Consider the following 5,601-nt stretch of genomic DNA (forward strand, 5'->3'; position numbering starts at 1 on the left):
GGGATAGGGGGAGGGCGGCTCCCACTGCTGTGTGCACTCCCAGGCAAGCATGGGGGGGCATGTTCCCCCAGATCTGTTAATGGGGTGAGGGTGGGCTGCTGTTGCGGGCTTTGCCCCAGGCACCAAACTTCCTTGCCATGATACTGCTATTTAGTGTCGCCATAAGAGCACCAGTACCTGCCATTGAAGCCCCAGGTATGTAGACTCATTCCAATGGTTTTGCAGGCTGAATCTGGCCCATGCAGAGTAGGTTGCCAACTCCTGATCTATATGACTTTCTCCCTGCTACTTGGCTTTCCTTTTTGAAAGTAACAGTTGGAGAGCTGAAGCTGGCTAGCTTTGTGTCTGTTTACACTGTGCCTGTTTTGCTAGCTTAATTGTTCAGGGTGAAGAGTTAATGTTTATTTTTATGCATCTCTGTTTTTAGCTGCAAATTGACATAAGTGACTAGTGGTGGAAGCCTCTTTGTATGAAACATCCCTTATCGTATTTGTCCCTTGAGCATACTGTGTGCCAAATTATCATTCCTAATAGGCTGGCTGATTTTCTGGAGAGAGGAAACATCTTGATAAGTTAGTTAAATGTGTTATGTCAGAGAAAGTGTATCGTGGATCTTTGATCGTTTACACAAGGACATCATTAGTACAAGTCTGAAGTGCCAAATTCCCCAAGCTCACCTGTTCAGCAGAATGTTATTCACAGCATCTGATTATCCAACTGTGTACACTTGGCTGCCATTTTTTCAGAGATACTTACGCAGTGGCGTTTTGCAATGACGTCAATTCTTTTCCTGTCTGACCTAGAAGACTACTGTGACTAAATGCTGGCTGGACAACCTTAAAGATTAAACTGAGGACACTAGTTTAATTACTTTAACAGATTCTTTAAAGGATTTCCCAAGCATAAGCATCATGATCAATTGTAGCTCAGGGGATTTTAGTCACTCCAGAAACTGAAGCTAATGATGCAACCCAAGAGCTACTTTGCATTCACATAATATTGCAGATGTTTTCAAAGAATAATCTGGATTGAGGAATTTCATACTGCAAGACGTTGGGGCCAAGTCCTGTAATACATGTTTATTGGTATTGCTCTGCTGTTTTCACTGCACCTTCAAACCTGAGTAAGAGTTTTAAGGCTTGAGCACATTTTCAAATATGTACAAAATAACATTTAAGTAAAATTTAATCATTCTAATTCACAATTAGAGTTTAATATAAAACACATGGAAAATACTTAAGAGCAGAGCCAGTGTATTTTTTGTAATAGTTTATTTTGAAAAAATAGTTTTCAAACGGCTTCTCTAAAAACTATTTCAAAACTTTTGATTTTTTTTCTGAAGAAATTTGCCATGTTGGATGAGAAGGATCATTTACGAAAGAGTTTTCTGAAGCCAGTACCACTTAGAAATAAACGTTAATGTTGTAGGCCAGATATTGGTTTCAGCTATTTTACTTTAAATGAATATGTCTACTCGTTGCCCTATGGCAATGTAGCAATGCGCTATGTCGCTGTATGCTGTACTACAGCAACATAGCGATCACATGTGTCTGCACGTGATTGCCAGCTACGTTGCTGTAGTGGCATACTCCCTCGGGATAAGTGCACTGCCAAAAGGAAGTGCTAAAGTATGGTGCCATAGCAATATCAACATGTGGACACTCCCAGTGTGGAATAACACTGTTGGCTTTTAACAGCTACTAATTAAGATACACCACAATTTGGCTCTTTTGACCAATAATACTCTTATCTTCTTTTAATTTAGTTTCATCTTACATTTTATAATTTGAAGGTAAATCACCTTTTTAAGCTTCATGTAATAAAAAATGTTTTATTTGGGGACCAGATCAGCAAGAAGTATTTGGGACCAAGTCCTGCTCTGTTACGCTGATGTAAATCCAGCATCAATCCAGTCCAATTTGTAGAGCTAGCCTAGATTTACACTGGAGTAGAGAAAAGGATTTTCCTCTGTTATGGAAAATCTCCTCTGTTATAGCTGGGCCACAGTTTAGATTGAAGCTGAATATCCTTTACCAGTCAATTATCAGCTATCTGTTCTACTTCATTCATTTTCATGGGTCCCTAATGTTCCCAGAGGGCCCTCCCACACAGTTTAACATCTGCAGAAGAAAGAGAACCATACTCTAGTCGACTTCAAGTTTTGCAATGCCAGGGTTGCTGCTGGTGGAAAAGAAAGAAGAGACTTGGTGGAACGAGCCGTAAGAGGTGTTATGGCCTCCTTACTCACCATCAGATGAACGAAGCAATTTTCTTTCTTCTTGTGGGCTTTCTAAAGAATCAGAGTTTCTTTCCCCTGAACCTAAAAGAAAAACTGAACATTTGAAAGTAAAGGTGTTCCCAGCTAAGGTACAAAAATGCTATTGAAATCAGTGTTACTGAAGATGTAAGGGTGAAAAGAAGCATTTTCTTTTGCTAGTACCATAAATTTATATCAGTACAAAAACAGTTCCAAAAAAAATGGAAGTTTTTAAGGAAACTTCTAAATTTCTGTTAGTTTTTTCTAATTTAAGAGGTTGAAGTCATATATATAACAAACTATTAAAGTCCTGTGCTAATCTCTGCTATTAAAACCCATGGAGACGCTGCGCACCAGAGTAAAACTGGATCCTAGTAAACACTGGAAAGGTATTGGGGGTCTGCAGAGTTGACTGGCTTTGTTACAGGCAGAGAGACTGTAGTCTTTCTCACTGTTCTGATAAATCTGTTTCAATATTGAGTTTACAATGACTAAACAGTGATTTATAATGATTTTAAAATCTGAATTTTTATTTTAAATTTGTATCAACTAACCAATTAAACTTATTTAAATAAAAAGCACCTATTACAATATGTCAGCTTAACAAGTGGTTTCTTTTGGCTCCCAGACCTGCCAAGAGTGCACTCTTGTGTCCGCATAAATCCCCAGGGTTGGGGCCTGATGGCTTAATCAGGGTTTTACAGAATATCCTTAAAAACCCTGGAGACTTTCAGAACGCCAGATCTATTTACCTTTAAGAGCAGCAAGAAGCACAAATAAAAACATTTACTCAGTGTGATATGTAGGGTTTGTGATCAGAAGTGTTTTAGAGCAAGGTGTGGTCATGGTACATCCTAGATACCAATGTAACTCATGTAACAAGATCTGAGAGTGAACATCAAACTTCTTTCTTTCCTCATGTTATCCACCACTTCCTTTTGGTTTGGCAACTGCAGTTGACCTTCTTAGCAACATTTCTATAAAGGGGCCAGTGCAAACCAAAGCATGGGAATCATGTTAAGCCATAGATGCATGTGATTTTTCTTTACTTTTTAAGGGGTTTGACTTGACTTGTTTTGAAATAAATTGTTATTTCATTTTAGAAATATCTATTGAATAAAATATAAATGGCTGATCTTAATTCCATTATGTCAGGTTTATATTTTAAATCTAGGGTAGGCTTTCAAAGGAATCCTACTATGGCCTCCGAAGAGAAATGCTTTTGATTTCAGGGGCAGAAGAATTAGGCCAGAGAGCAGCATTTTAACAAATATCCTTTATAGGTAGCAGGACAATAGCTTTATAGTGGAGGAGATGATTGAGGTATACAATTAATACTGAAAAAACTGTGAAGACAAGAACTACAGGGTTTTTTTTTCAAGTAACTGTAGGATTTAGTGGAAGTTGTTTATAAAAAAATTGCATCATATCATTGTATAATGGTATGATGAGGGTAAGTACTGTACTAAGTTGTTATCCATCTCAAGGCACATATACGTTTGTAATGTTGGAAAGAAGGTTCTGTTTGAAAAATATCTTTGCCTTTCTTTCTACCTCATTATGTTGATGGTGGATATTAACAAAGAGTAATCAGAAGGAACTTAAATCAGGAAGAAGCTGATATATGGCTCCTAATGAAATATTCCTATCTTCACAGCTATTGTGCACTTTATCTAATTTCCATAGCTATCAGATCAGGGCTGTTTATTTCACTGTTGAATTATTGCTGAAGTCTGAGAGGGCACTGCTTTAAACAATGGAGCTGGTCAGCAGTGTTAGCAATTAATTTCCATAATATCTAGCCCTGTGTGGGCTTTCTTTAATACATGATAACTTTTGTAGGTATTACAAAACAGGGCCAGGCTTAAATCACAGCAAGGCAAATGACTGCTTGAGGCTCTGTGCTTTCTGTAAGTGCCTAATAAGTGTTTATTGTGATGAGCACATTATACTGGTGCTTTGCCATTTGCACTGGCTACTTGTGATTTCTGGGTAAATTTTGTCATTAGGTTGGAGCTCTGAAACTGTAAACGGCTTGGTTTCCAGTTACTTAAGAAGTTGGTGTGTCCACATGTAACAAATGCCGTATTTCAGCATGCATGATTAAATAGCACCCTCTTGGTTTATACAAGAGCGGACTCGCAACAGGACATTTTTGGCCGAGGTGTATACTTGGCTCTGGAAATAGCTTCCCTCATGGTTCCTTTACATTTGATCATCCTCAAGGTAGGCTACAAAATATCACCATTATAAGCATGGAATGAATAGATAGAAATGCTCAGTTTACTCGTTGTACTGCAGCTCTCTCTGTCACCTTAAATTCTAGACTAATTGAAGTTTCAGATGAGTCGGTTGGAACACAGTTACATCCCATCTATTCCATGACTTTTATTCCTGCTGTATGCAAAACAGGAGACAGCCATTTTGTAACTAAGTCTCCCATTCCTTGTAAACAAATCTTAATAGCCACATCTACCCTGCAGTCAGGAGGGGAGATTATAGCACACGTGGCACATTACAAGACACTTTCGCCTAGCTGGCTTGGGTAGCAAGAGATGCAAAGGTGCAGTGCACTGTTGACTAACCACCCAAATCAGTAACCAGGATCCTGGGTGGGTTTGTATACCCTGTGTCAAAGCCCATGCCACCCTGGCTTCACTGCAAAATTTAAACCTAGGTAGATTTTAGGTACATAGGATTATGTACATATGCTGTAGTTTTAGTTCCTGACTTAACTATAGACATACCTGAAGTGTAGGCTGAGTTGTGACCAGGTATGGGTTTTGTACTCCAGAACACCATGAAAGGGCTTTCAGCTTTTATAGATTCTTGAAAGGAGCACTACATTAGTGACACTTTGGAGGCTAGTGCCTAGTGGATGTCTATTTGAAGAACATGAGCACTACCAGAATCAAGGTACCAGGATTTAGCCTGATTTATGAGGCATCAGGCTAAAGATATCAAGAATAAAATTTAGAAAGGAACTTAGGTCCCTAGAAAGGGACTTAGGCAAAATGTACTGGTATGTGCCAAAGTCATAGAAATCCTGTCTAACTGCCCTACAACTCCTACATCCCAAAATGTTGATCTGTAAAATTACTAAGGGACCTAAGCTCCAGCCATTGCACACAGTAGAGTCTCCACTCGGGCTGGTAGGTGAGCTTAGAGAAGCCACAACAGCACAGAGTTCAGCACTCATAGCTGTTTCCTTCAGAAACAATGCAATGGTGTGTGGGTGACCTTTTGTCTAGTAGATTTCATAGATTTCATAGACATCAGGGCTGGAAGGGACTTCGGGAGATCATCGAGTCCAGCCCCCTGCCCAAAGGGCAGGAAGTCAGCTG

The sequence above is a fragment of the Crocodylus porosus genome, unplaced genomic scaffold (genome assembly GCF_001723895.1).
Source record: "Crocodylus porosus isolate Cpor-Errol unplaced genomic scaffold, CroPor_comp1, whole genome shotgun sequence".
NCBI lineage: Eukaryota > Metazoa > Chordata > Crocodylia > Crocodylidae > Crocodylus > Crocodylus porosus.